Raw genomic sequence first — 14,807 nt, 5'->3', positions numbered from 1 at the left:
TTTTTTTTTTTTTTTTTAAATTTTTATTGAACAATAATTCGGTTACAAGCACGGGCCTACAACCACCAGGGCCGGCCGCTAGGTACAGAATGAAATATACATTTATCATGGCTGCAGTCAAGTCCCGGGGCGCAGCCCCGTAGTGGTTCCGGATAGTTCTAAAGGAACAGGAGACTTAAGTCCAACAGACACAAAAACTAAAAGAAAAACAAAAGGCGAGGCATAAGGGCAAACAGTGCGGGTCAGGCTTCCTCCGGGGAACTCCGGTGCAGACCATTAAGCAGCCGGCAAAAGGAAGGAGTACCGGGAGGCTGGGGACGGGGGGGGGGGGGTCAAGGGAGATGAACGTCCATATGTAGTTATTCCAAAAGGTGCCAGGAACCATCAAGGGTCAGGGGGACATGGCGATATCGGTGTCCGCCAGGGGGGGCGTACAGATACCCCCGCGATACGCATTCCATTGCCCCCAGATTCTACCCCATGCCCCCGGCTTACCACGGGCCACATACACAGTCTTCTCCCTGAACATACACCAGTCCATATTCTCCTTCCATACTGACACGGTGGGCGGCCGTTGGGCGCCCCAAAGCTGCGCTATATCTCTCTTGGCAATCATGTTCCCCAGGGCCGCCCACCGAGTCTGAGCCGCGCTGTAATCATTGGGCTCCCACACATTCAGGACACAGCGACGCACCTCCGGCAGCAGCACAACCCCAGTGACCTGTCCCATAACCATATGGACCCGGCGCCAGTAGTCCGCCACCTCGCGGCACTCCCACAGGATATGGAGAAAGGTGGCGCTGAGCCCACAACCCCGCTTACAGAGCCCGTCGTCGGAAAATCCCATCGAGACCAAGCGAGGACCCGTCACATACACCCGGTGAAGAATCTTGAGCTGTACCAACCGGAGACGGGCTGGAATGGCGACCTCCTTGGGGGACGACAGTGCAGACTGCCAGTCCTCGTCGTCCAATTCCACCCCATCCCCCGTCCAAGCCTCCCGGAGGCGCACAAAGAGGTCAGCCCGATGATTAATCAGTTTTTTATAAGTTAAAGAAATAGTACTGTCAGGGACATGTCCGTCAAGTATGCGGTCCTCGAGGGGCGAGGAAACCGGGATCTTGGTCCCCTCCCCAAAGACCGAGAGCAGGGCGTGTCGAACCTGGGCATAGCGGAAGAACTCCCTGTCCGTAAGCTCGTATTCGGCCTGGAGCACCGCGAAAGTCTTAACCGTGCCCTTATGCCACAGGTCTCCCACTTTGCTGATACCAATCGTATCCCACCGGTCAAACCCCTTCGTAGTCCAGAGGCTGCCCAGGCGGTCGGAGGCAAACAAAGGAGTAGCACATGTTAGTCGCTCACTCCAGCCCGTGGCCGCAGTGGCAGCCCTCCAGGTCCGCACCGCAATCTTAGTAGGACCCGTAAGGGTCCGGCCAGCCGAGCGGGAGTAAAGTGCCCTGTTATAGTTCCCGCCGGGAAGCAGGAACTTGTCCATCTCATACGCCGGATTCAAGCCAGGCGCATACGTGGCATGGTTAATGGCCGCTAGCTGCGAGGCCCAATAGTACCTGCGAATGTCAGGAAGCGCGATGCCCCCGTCGTACCAGGGGAGAGTAAGCTTAGCAAGAGCAATACGCGCCCGCCCGTCCCACACCAGTCTCCTCTGCAGGCTCTCCACCTCCCGAAAGTAGGCCACTGGGATAACGTCGAAGGAGTTCTGGAGTGCATAGAGGAACCTGGGAAGGGACATCATTTTGAACAGCGCGGCCCGACCCAGCGGGGACAGGGGCAGCCTGCACCACCGGGCCGTGTCCTCCCGCAATCGCCGGAGTGGACGCAGGAGATTCTGCTCATAGCGAGCCACCGGGTCCAGCGAAACGTATATCCCCAGGTACTTAAAGCCGCTCAGAGATATTTGGATCGGAAGCCGAGGCGGCAGGAGAGGAGGACCACCAGAGATAGGATAGACGCAGGATTTAGACCAATTGATCGTGAGACCCGAATTGTTCCCAAAGGAAGTCAGAACGTCAAAGAGGACGTTGAGCGACTGCCGCGGTGAGGTGAGATACAAGAGAATATCGTCCGCATACAGCGAGACCCGATCTTCGAAGCCCGGGGCCCACCGGATCCCTCTAAGCGAGGGCTCCCAGCGGAGCCAAGCAGCGAGTGGCCCCAGGGCGAGAGCAAAGAGCAAAGGGGACAACGGGCACCCCTGCCTCGTGCCCCTGCCGAGGGCAAAGGGCCGAGAGACCCGCCCATTCACCACCACCTGAGCCATGGGTCCCGTGTAAAGAAGCTTCACCCAGCCAATAAATCCTTCCCCAAAGCCAAATTTAGCCAAGACAGCCCAGAGGAATGGCCACTCGATGGTGTCAAAAGCCATCGTGGCATCCAAAGAAACCAGCACGGCCGGTTCGGAGAGGAGCTCCGCCCTGGCCAGGGCGCCGTGAAGACGCCGCAAGTTAAGAGCGGTGTTGCGATGCGGGATGAAGCCGCATTGGTCCGGATGAATAAGATCGCACACGACGCTCAACAAACGATTGGCAAGGACTTTCGCCAGGATTTTAGGCTCTGCATTTAGCAGTGAAATAGGCCGGTAAGAAGTACAGCGGTCTCGCGGCTTGCCCTCCTTGGGGATCACGACTATCGTGGCCAAACGCTGGTCAGCCGGAAGGGAACCCGCCGCAAGAGACTCACGGAACATGCGACTGAGGAAGGGCGCAAGCTTATCAGGGCGCAATTTATATAGCTCAATGGGCAGACCGTTGGGACCCATAGCCTTGCCCGAGCGAAGGGAGCGGATCGCGGTCGCTATTTCATCCGCCGACAAGGGGGCGTCCAGCCGCTCACGGTCCTCAACGGACAGGCCGGGCATGGCAATATCCCTCAGTAGAAGGCGAGAGTCGTCCTCATCTCTGTCAGTCACTGGGGAGTACACAGCCCGGAGGTGGTCGGCGAAACATTCCACAATCTCATCCGGCTCAGTCACACACACACCATCCGCAGCACGCAACTCCGGGACCACACGATTCACTCTCTCCTTTTTGTCCAGCCACGCAATCAACTTTCCCGCCTTGTCCCCGGCGTCGTACAGTCGACCCTGCTGCTCCCTATACATAGTTTTGGCCGCGTCAGTGACCAGGGACCTATATTCAAACTGTTTCAGGCTAAGGGCATGGAGCCCGTCCGGAGTGACATTCGCCTCCAAGGCCGACTCCAGCCCCGAGATGTCAGTCTCCAGCCTCACCACTGCCTCACTCTTGACCTTCTTAGCCACCACTATCTGGGAGAGGGCGTGTCCGCGGATCACGGTTTTAAAGGCTTCCCACAGGGACATTGCAGACGACACCGACCCATCGTTATCAAGGAAGTATTGGTCCATAGCCTTAACCAGGCTGTCGCGAGTCGTAGGGTCTCGCAGGTACCATGGGTTAATGGGAGCGATCCGCCCTGCAGACCGCGACCCGGTGTCAAAAAGAAGCCACAGCGGAGAATGGTCGGAGATACCCCGCGCCAGGTGCCTGACCTCTCTAATCCGACCAGTCTGCGCCGCGGGCATAAGGAAGTAGTCTAACCTAGAGAGACTCCCATGCGCCCCCGAGTGAAAGGTGAACTGACATTGGGTCGGATGCATTAATCTCCAGCTATCCACCAGGCCGAAGGTCTCCAACATCCCACCCAGCCATGCCTGGGCAGCGGGGAGGGACCTTGGTGGGTGACGATCCAGTTCACCCGAAACCACAGAATTAAAGTCCCCGCCCATGAGCAGGAGGCCGTCCGGAAGGTCAAGCAGCATTCGACCCAAGTCAGTGAAGGTGGAGTTCTGGAGGCCCGGGGGGACGTAGACTGAAACCAGGGTAAGGGGCTGCCCCTCCCACCTCCCAATCAAACACACATAGCGCCCTCTGTCATCCGAGACTATCTTAGTGATCTCCACCGGAAGGGAGGTTCGCAGGAGAATGCCCACCCCCCTGGAACCAGTTGTGAAACCAGAATGGGCTACGAGGCGATATCCCCCCCTGTTCATAGCATGACAAACATTACCAACCAGATGCGTCTCCTGGAGAAACACCACATCAGGAGTCAAACGACGCAAATATTGCAGCACTACACCCCGCTTGATACGGTCCCCCAACCCATTGACGTTCCATGACATAAGCCTCAACCCGTCCCCCCCCATCCCCTCCAATAGATCAAGGGTCCCCCAGCCTGCAGCACAGTTCCCAGATGTGGACAAAAATCAATACCTCGCCCTGTAAACAAAAAACACACAACAAAACAACCCCTCCTTCCCCCCAACCCCACCCCAAGTCCAACTCCCCCCACCCTGCACCCCTGCGGGCCAAAAAACCCCCCCAACTTGCAGTGTGCCTGTCGCCCCACTAACCCCATTCTACGAAAAGACCCCGGAGGAGGAAAGGGACCCGTCCCCGCCCGCCCCCCTCACAGGTCCTGGTGAAACACAATATACAAAAGAAATAAGACCCAACTGAACAGTGCAAAACGGCAAAATCAAGGACCAAAAGTCATTCTAAAGGGGACCCGTCACCTGCGGTGCCCGCAGAGGGTCCGGGGCGGCCACCTCCGTCCGGCAGCGAGTCCAGCCAGTCACTTGCGGCCACAGGAGAGTCAAAAAAGGCTGTCCGATCCCCATGTTCCACTCGGAGTTTTGCAGGGTAGAGCATCGAATACTTTAGGCCCAGCTCGCGGAGACGACGCTTCACCCCTTGGAATCCCATCCGCTGTTTCTGGACCAGTTGCGTTAAGTCCGGGTAAAAATTGATGGTCGAGTTCTCGTGACGAACCGGGCCGTGGGTCCGTGAGGCCTGCAGAATAGCGTCGCGGTCCCTGTAGTGGAATAGTTTGGCCACGATAGGCCTCGGGGGGGCCCCCGGCCGTGGCCGACCGCCCGGAACTCGATGGGCCCGCTCCACGGCAAAGAACTTACTTAGGCCAGCCGGGGACAACTGTTGCAGGATAAGTTCCTCGACCACGAGGTCAACCGGGCGGCCGTCGGAGGACTCCGGTACACCTATGACGCGGATGTTGTTGCGTCGGGCCCGTCCCTCGAAGTCCTCAAGCCGCCGGGCCATATGATCGTTGACCACCCTGATGTCTCCAAGCGTGGCCCGCAGATCCGACACCTCCGCCCCGAGGGTGGAGGTCCGTGTATCGAGGGCCTGGACCCTCTCGTTTGTTTTGGAGAGGTCGGCCCGGATCAGGGTGACATCAATCGCGACGGTGTCGATCTTACGGGCCAGGGCCTCGTATTGCGTGGCGATGGTTTCCCTGATGCCAGCAATGGCGCCCATAATGTCCTGCAGGGAAAGTTCCGTAGAGACGTTCGTGCCTCCCCCTGCAGCGTCCGGGGGGAGGCCAGCAGCGCCAGGGGACCCTCTGCCCTGGGTGTAGCGGTCCATGTTGTTGCTCTGGACCGCTCCCCCGCGGAGGGAGGCCTTGGTCTTGCGCCCCTCAGGACCCCCTTTGCCCCCCATGTGAACACGGTCACTCAAGGGGACCTCCAACCAAGAGGTGTAAGGGCACCAGCGAGAAGACCTCAAAATGTCGGTATAGGGGGTCCGAGGCTATAGACACTCTAGTGGCAGGTGGAGGAAAACCTCGTGCAGAGGCCCAGGAAGCACCTCTCCACCCCGAGCGCACCCGCCAGCTGGTCTCCTGAAGTCCAAAACCGAAACCGAAAGTGGTGGATCGGCAACTGGTACCGCGCTGAAGCCGCTGTTGTTCAATTGCAGCCCGGCCCCACGGGTCACCTTCACCCCGGTCACCTCCGTCGGGTGGGTCCCAAAAGTTCCGACGACGACAACTCAGGATTCCCAGGTCCGAGTTGATTTTTGAAAAGAGATATGTGCTCAGCTGGTCTTCATCTCCCAGATTCCATACACCACATCAGGATATTCTCAGGATAAATTCCGGGGAGCAGAAAGGGTCCGGGGAGCCCTGTGCTCACGCGACCATCTTGGATGCGCGCTAGGCTCCTCCCCCGGATTTTGCAGTGTTAAATTGTCTTCTAATGTTTACGAATAGATAGCGCCACCTCGTGTGCACTATCATAAATATGTCGATGTCAGGATATAAGTGCAGAGTACCGGCAAACACCGGCAGAATTTGAGCACTGGTTGTGGCAATAGATGTGTTTTGACAAAACTACTTCTATTTTCTATTAGTATACTGGTCTCGGTCTCTCAACAGTGATCCATAACTGCATACCTAGGCACTTGTTACACTTATTTTCAATGTGGTTTAAACTGTATGATACAGAAAAATTAAAATCTGCTAGGCAGCTGCCGGAATGTGCTACTGCGTCTTTTCTCCTTAAACCATGCACGGGTTCAGCTCCGCGCATTGCAGTGAAATGGTTTACACTGTCTTTGTCATAACCCATGTGACGGCTGCAGGCGCTCCTTCTATTGGCTAAAAGAGAGGTGGCAATTCCTTTTTGTTAAGTAACCCTCACACACCTTAGTAGTGTCATGCTTCATCATCGGGTTCATCCTGACTCCTAAAGCTTTCATTATACAGGTTGGGATACCTCAAGTGACTAGTATTTGATTTGGGAGGACCTCTCTACCCTTCCAGCTTAGGTGAAGGGTCCTTCTACCTTAGTCAAAGTAAAGTATAGTTAGTGCAGCGGACAGCTGTAGGGTACATGGAAAATTTCCAATTCTCAAGTCCCTAGAACACTTATAATAGAACTCCACTACTCTTACAAAGAGACTCCACGAGCTCTATAGATACGCTGCGAAACCCGCTCGCATAAGCACCTCACTAATCGTGTGACAGTCCACACTCCCCTCTGAATATGACTGAACTACTGGGAATCGGATACTCTGATGACATGGCATCAGCAATTCTGGCAGCACCATCTCTCTTGCCAGACACAAACATCACCCAATGCCGTAACCAATCCCAAAGTTGGGATGAACTTAAAGAACTAAATAGAAATCAAATGAAGATCCTGCTGCATGGAGCAATTATGACGGAATATTTAAGGGGGAATGCAGCCCCCAGAGGCTTATTGGTTACCAATGAACCTAGAATCTTCCTAGAAGACCCTATCTTCAAAAAGAATGGTAATTCACGTGGAGGTGCATGCTTGATTGGTTGATCCAAATCATTAATACTGCGAAATGCCTATCAGAAGCCTTACTCATTAACATCAAAATGAAAGAGGGTGCACTGAACACACAAATCAAGATAACAGTATACAAGAACAAACTAGAGGAGGTTAACAAGAAATCAGCAAACACAAAGACCACCTATTGCAAAGCAAAATCAATAAATTACAAAAGGACCTGAAATAATTCCCCCATGAGAAAGTTTACCCATACATCAGGGACGACTAACAAACAACCAGACACAGATATCGGCTCATTTCACAGAAGTTCAGAATTCAGACCAGGATGATTGGTCCAGTAATAACTCCTCCAAAAGCTGGAGAGACAAACCAAGAATACAGAGGAGAGGGGATTATAATCAAATATACCCTCCACCACAAAAGTTCCTGTGGCCACGACCATACGGCCCACCACAATTTTAAGGACACCCCCCCCCCAATATCAAAACATGCCATACCTCCAGCCTAACCAAAACCAGCAATATTTTTTTGACCGGGGCGGGAGAAGAGGCAGAGGTGGCAGACGAGGCAACAGGAGAGTTCACTGGGACGACGACACAAGAGGGATGAAAACGAGAAGCCAGACGTACGACCAACAAGCAGCCCCGAGCTCAAGGTAGACCTGGTTGTCAACCTTACGGACGAAGAGCTCACCGCGGATGAACTAGGGGTACTCAACAAGGGCCTTGGGTTTGTCCCCACCACCAACATCGACAAATTCGAAACTCGATGTGAAATAAGCGAATTCTTCAGGAAGATCCGTGTTAAGGCATTCTTTGAAGGGAAACCTCAACAGGAAATGGATACGGGGTACACCCCCCTTACGACAAAAGTCCACATTCTGTCCACCCCTATCCCTTATGCCCCCCGAAGTGATCGCTTTTGAGGAAGCAGTCATCAAGGTGATTGAGTCATTACAACCAAAAAGGAGCATCTATAACAATTTGAGCAAAAAGGAACAAGAGGCACTGAACACCTTGGGCAATCAAAACAACCTAGTTATAAAACCAGCCGACAAGGGCAGAGCGAATGTGATACAGGATGTTAATTCATATAGGACAGCATGCTTATCCCTCCTCTCGGATGAGAGACATTACAAAAAACTACAGAGGGAACCAGCCTGCTCTGCCTAATCCCGATGCTTCGTTCCTGCTGGGTAATACCAGCATAAGTGTAGCCTCTGGATTGGCGCAGGGGAGTCTAGGAGCCTGTGTGAGCATTGTCAGAGCTGAAGAGGCGGCGGGCATTAGACTGCAGGTACGTTTTTTTTTGTTGTTTTTTTTTTGCCCCCGCCTCGCTGCCTCTCTACTTTCCCCTGCTACCGGCCGCCACTATCTGTGAATGCATGCTGCAACATGGGGGTCCCCTGAATACAGCGAGGATGCGAGGATGCGCTTAAGCTAACAAAGATATTTGAATTTGCTCAGACCGGAGCGCCTGGCAAAGGGCTCCCTGTTATCTCATTCTGCTGCTCTGTTTTTAAATTAAAAACTGTATAACTCTGCACTTTTAATGAGCGCCTGGTAAAGGGCTCTGACGTTTTAAAAGTATTTCCTTTTGCTATTTGCACATTGGGTTTACCCACGCCTGATTCAACATTCACCCGGTATTCTCCACAGTCCAGCACGGATGGTTCCGATTGTCTGGAGGGAGATGCCCAAAACCGAAAGTGAATGTTGATCGCTTCCCCTCTATCTCCTCGGAGGGTTAGCACTCTAGCATTTCACTCTATATAAACTCATGCCTAGTCAGACGCACAGCGGACGTGCGCAGCGGGCGCGCCGCTGGCATGCCAAAGGCAAGCCCGTCTGCGCCCGTCCGCGCCAGGACGTCGCCAGGAATGGGAAGCCCTGCCGATCCTGCCCACCCGCCGTCCAAACAGGTGAGGGGTTCCTTCACTTACACCAGCACAGATCTGCGTACGATCAGAAACTCCTATACCAACAGAGAGATGCCCACTAATATCTGCCCCATCCCCAAGAAAGTGATGGGTCCATTCTCTTGCAGGAAATGTACTTACCAAACCGCCACAATCCCCCCCAAGAGAGCGAATACCAAACCCAATCAACACCCAGACGCTGCTTCTTACCACACATTAACCGGCATGGACAGCAATTGCTTCCTGGCCAATGTAAGATCCCTCCCTAAACATGCGGCCAATATATGGGACCTACTGTCCTCTAACAGTCCCGAGATTGGTTTCTTAACAGAGACGTGGACTAAACCCCACTCCAACCCAGACATAGCAGTCGCCCTCCCTGAGGACTATCATATACTAAAATTAGATAGACCACACAGGATGGGGGGAGGAATAGCTATAGTCTATAAAAACTCTACTACTATTTCAATATTAGATCAAGTAATTATCAGTTAGAGGTAATGATCTTCAATATGAAGATACACCACAACATCTACTGGAAAGGAGCCTTAGTCTATCGACCACCGGGACCACTAACCAATACCACCACACAGCTCATTGAACTTATCTCCCCACACGTAATTTCTTTAGAAATTTTCTTCTCCTCGGAGACTTCAATGTACATAGTGAAATCATAGGCAACACAGAAGCCACATCCCTTGTGTCTGAACTGGCCGCACTCAACCTGACAGTAATAAATAAAGACCCGACCCACCAGGCAGGGCAGGGCACACATTAGACATCATCCTAACTAACTCACCCGACTTATCCTACATAGCCTCTACCCCCCTGACATGGTCCGACCACTTTTTGGTCGAATTTCGAATCAACAATCACAATACTCTCCCGGCTCCCAAATGCTACCCCAATAAAATCTATAGAAAGTGGAACTTGATCACTCCCACTCTCTTTGAAGGTGCCTTCAGCCCACCCCATCACGCAGAAGCAGACAAGGTTGAGAAACGCCTAACCACCTTTAACGCTAACCTGCTAGCCACTTTAGATAGCTTAGCACCCCTGAAACAATGTCGCCCTTTCATCAAACGGTGTCAGGCCTCATGGTACTCGAGTCCCTTACGACTAGAAAAACGATCTTGCAGAAGACTGGAACACCTCTGGCGCCGCTCCCAACAACCCTCAGATAGAGCTAATTTCAAAGTAGCTTTGAACCACTACCACTGCAATCTAAAAAACGCGAGGAAATCCCACATTGCAGTCTCCCTCGAACAAGCTGGGAACTCTCAAAAATGCCTCTATCAGATCCTTAAAACTTTCACCAACCCTTTGGCCTGTGACACTGCACCTGTGCCATCCCAAACACTATGCGATAACATCGCCAACCATCTCACACAGAAAATAGATTTAATCTATAACAAAATCACGGACACCATCAATCCCCAAACAAATCCAGGAATCAAACCCCCGCACTTCCCACCTGCTACTGATTTTTTAGATAACTTCCCTCCTCTGACCATAGAAAACACTAAAGTTCTCCTAAAAAGCATTAAATCTGGGTCCCCACTTGACCTGATTCCGGCTAAACTTTCTGCCATCCTTTCCAAACAACTTGTTGCCCCCATCTGCAATATTCTCAATAGCTCACTTAAAGAAGGAGCTCTCCCGCCCGAATGGAAAGCTGCACAAATTCTCCCGATAAAAAAAAATCTCAGAATCTCACGGGAAGACGTCACTAATTACCGTCTCATCTCGCTTCTCCCCCTTCACACTAAAATCTTAGAAAAACCCATTAACACTCACCTTTCCAAATACATTGAATCCACCTATAGCCTGGATTCCTCACAATCTGGATTCCGCCCCAGATATAGCACTGAGTCCACTTTAGTAGCAGTGACGGACAACATTAGGATGCTGCTGGATAAGGGTCAGGCGGTGCTTCTTGGACTGCTTGACCTTTCCACAGCATTCGACACCATATCCCATCAGATCCTTATCAGAAGACTAAGTGAGATAGGCATTACAGGGAATGCACTAAAATGGCTAACCAACTATCTATCAGATAGAACCCAGACCGTCAATCTAGGCCCCTACCACTCCAGCACCACCAAAGTCACCAAAGGAGTGCCCCAGGGATCCTGTCTAAGCCCCACCCTGTTTAATGTTTACGTGGCTCCCCTGGCGAGACTACTGAGAAATCTGGGCTTCACCCCATATCATACGCCGATGACACTCAGTTACTTCTTCCACTCGACAAATCTAACTTTAAAACACAAGAACTCTTCTGTGACGGAATGAAATCCATAGCGGAATGGATGAAAACTAACTTTCTTCAATTGAACGCCACAAAGTCCGAGATAATGCTATTTGGTGACGCCAATATCAGGCGGTCACCTAGATGGTGGCCAGAGGAACTGGGCCCCTCCCCTTGCCCCAAACCTGTGGTGAAAAACCTGGGGGTCAGACTGGACCAAAAACTCACCCTGAAAGACCACGTCTCGACCACCATAGGAGCCTGCTTTCACATCCTTAGCATGCTCAGAAGAGTTTTCCCTATTCTTCCACTATCAACAAGGAAAACCCTCATCCAGGCTTTGATCTTAAGCTGACTAGATTACTGCAACGTGCTTTTGATCTCAGCCAATGAGAAAGACATCAATAGATTACAGGTCGTCCAAAACACTGCCGCCCGCTTGGTGACCAATGCCCCCCTAGAACAGCCTCCCTCCCTTTGTTGAAGGAATTGCATTGGCTTCCCATACGTAGAAGGATTAATTTCAAAGTCTGTTGCATGGCATACAAAGCAGTATACAGATTGGGTCCCAGTTACCTTAATAACAAATTTGTTAACTATGTGCCCCCTAGACCCCTCAGATCAGGCGAGAAAGCCCTGATTTCAGTTCCACTGAAGAACCGGGGTTTAACCCAGCGGCGTCAGGGGCATGCCTAAGATCTTCAAAATCACCTGTCTTGGCATACAGAGACACGGAATACTTCTGGATGGCATCAGAGACCAAGTTTATTAGCTGCAGCTAGTAACAGTGATCCTAGAAATAGATCACGGTGTAAATTCTCAGGAGACTGCTCATTTTACTAAGGCGAGACGTCTCCTTTTATACCCAATATTCACATTATAAATGTACACCCACTGCACAAAATTCTAGCCAATAAAGTACATTTTCAAACAAAGTGTCACATAACAAAAACTCAATTTACAGTATCCCAACCCAAAAGTTAATTATTAGGAATGTCCCAAATTCAATCTCCACAAGCCGGACAAACCTATAATTGAAAGCATAACCCATGTAATGAAGAAACATAAAAAAAGAAACGGTAACAGATGCTGAACAAGATAAGGCATGTGCAAGGAGACTAAAAGTTAACGATGTCCTGAACATTGATTGGCAATCTCAGACAAAGATCGATCCGGGAAATTGGCTTTGCGGGGTCAGTTTCAGGTGCAGAGGTCAGTTTCTTACAGTTCATTTCAGAGTCAAAAAGAAACCTAGTTAATGTATACATGAACTAAGAAGGCCAGGCCACTTTATTCGCCAGGCTACCTTCACAGGCCTACGTGAGGGCAACACAAAATGGTGGCACAGAACAAAATGGAGTCAGACTCAAGAATTACAGAACTTCACCACGCTTTAAAAAGTCTCACCAAGGTGGCAAAGCTTTCTATCACCTTGGCCCACGCCTCTGGAACGATCTCCCCATAAGCCTGCGTCAATGCACGGACTACCTTACCTTCAGGAAACTGCTGAAGACTTCACTCTTCTAATTCGATCTCCTTTTTTCGCTTATGTGGTCCTAGCGCTGAGATACCCTTATGGGGTGATTCGTGCGCTTTACAAGTGAAATAAATAAATAAATGCTTGAATGTGACACAGAACCTTTATATTACTGGAGGAATGGATCAGCTATTGCACCTGCTGACTATGATTTTGTGTTTTTAATGATATAAAATTTTTTTAAAAACTCACCTCTGCTTTCTTGACTAACCAGCAGGCTATTGATGGCTAGAGGTGTTGGAGTATGGAGCACTGTGTGGGGCTGGACCCCAGGAATAATAGGGGACTGTGCTGCAAAGCATTCTGAGGGCTATTCAGTGATCCTGTGGGACACATAACGTTGTGAAGGCCAAATTCAAGTTAGTGGTGTTTGTCTGGAGTCCTGTGTGTGAGTTGCTGGCTGCCTCCCACAAACATCTGTGGGTTTTTTGTTTACAATTAAATCACAGAAAATAGTAATTACCAGTTTTCAGCCCAGCCTGTGCATGCTGGGCGCACATTACTCATCTTCATCTGTCTTCTGAGAGCGGTCGGCGGGCTTCCATGGGGGAGGCATCGTATGGCGCTTCAGGACTGCCTTCAAGGCGCATTAAACATCCAGCTGCACAGTAACACAGCAATATCTAATAACAATGATATGAAAATATGCCACTTTATACATGCCCAGGCACATGGAGGTATGAATGAATGAATTCATTATACTTTTATTGAGTGCACCAATTCCTCTGAAATGTGTCCTAGCGCCTAGAGGCATGCCTGATTAAAGGACTCTGAATCCATCTTTTAATGATGAAGTTGAATGGCTGTGTTTTAACTGTTTCCTAAAGCAATTGTGGTTTGATTGAGCCAAGAGGGATAACATTATGGAATTCCATACCTTAGATATCAGAAGCTCTACAGAGGGGCCTCCACTTCTGTTTCGATTTGTAATCTCGTGGTTGCCGTCAGGAATTGAGAGCTTGGATGCAGAGAACGCTGAGCAGTAAACCAAGCAGACAGAGAGGACATATGCAAGTGGCGTCCCACCTTGTAAAGCGCTCTGTAGCAGAGGCACAATGCTTTAAACTAGGGGTGGGCGGAATTTGCGTAGTCGCGCTATGCAAAGCTATGCAAAACGGTAAAAAATCTCTGCGAGCACGCAGAAATTCCGCGAACACGCGGAATTGATTGTTCGCGATGCTTTTTTCCAGTTCGCAAACGTTGTTTGCATGCTCTTGGGGAAATATCTCGTGAACACCCATTTTGATAACGCGAACAAGCAAAAAATTCCACAAAGCTGTAAAAGGCAGAATTTTGGGCAATTCCGCGTTCTCCGCAGAACACGAAATTACCCAAACTCTGAAAATTCCGCGAGCGGAACAGAAATTACCGCCCAGGCCTACTTTAAACAGACTTTGTTGTGCAGTGGTCAACCAGTGGAGTCGTCAGACATGTCCTGAGATACGAGAACTCCCCTTTAGTCCCAGGACTTTTCGAGCTGCTGCATTTCGTATTACCTGGAGTCTGCATTAGATATTTAGCGAGGACCATTAATAGAGACTTATAAGAATCGAGTCTGGAAATAATCAGGGTTTGAATCAGGCTTTTACTCAATAAAAAAGGAAGTGAAGGTAGGATTTTCCTCGCAACACTTAGTAGGCCGAAACAGGTAGTATCAATGTGTTCCTCAAAAGCACAGGTCCTGACTGGCCATATCAGACATCGGGCAGTTGCCCAGGAGGCTGGAAGGGTGTGGGCTGGTTTTGGAGCAGTGTGTCCGGTTTTGCAGCGATGCTGCAGTATCGGCCATCAGTAACAAAAGCAGCAGTGATGGGGGCCAGTTTTGTTAAGCAGCAGAGCTTCACGCTTGCCCCCCACTTGCTCTGACAAACTTGCCAGGGCTGCTTTGGGTTCCCAGTCCGGGCCTGCCAAAGAAAGGTTGGAATCAAAGATGTTTCACAGATTACTCTCCTGTTTTTAGGGGCAGGAAATCATCAAAGAGATTCCGGCACCAATCGTTTGTCCGCAC

General features: G+C 50.9%; 1 protein-coding gene across 1 annotated transcript in view; it reads left to right on the top strand.

The window, feature by feature from the left end:
• Positions 1–14,807, top strand: part of CDH4 (cadherin 4) — a 1,855,428-nt gene that overhangs the window by 1,286,229 nt on the left and 554,392 nt on the right. The window lies entirely within an intron of this gene.

The sequence above is a fragment of the Triturus cristatus genome, chromosome 7, assembly GCF_964204655.1.
Source record: "Triturus cristatus chromosome 7, aTriCri1.1, whole genome shotgun sequence".
Lineage (NCBI taxonomy): Eukaryota > Metazoa > Chordata > Amphibia > Caudata > Salamandridae > Triturus > Triturus cristatus.
The sequence above is the reverse complement of the archived record's forward strand: the minus strand, read 5'-3'. Positions and strand labels throughout refer to the sequence as shown.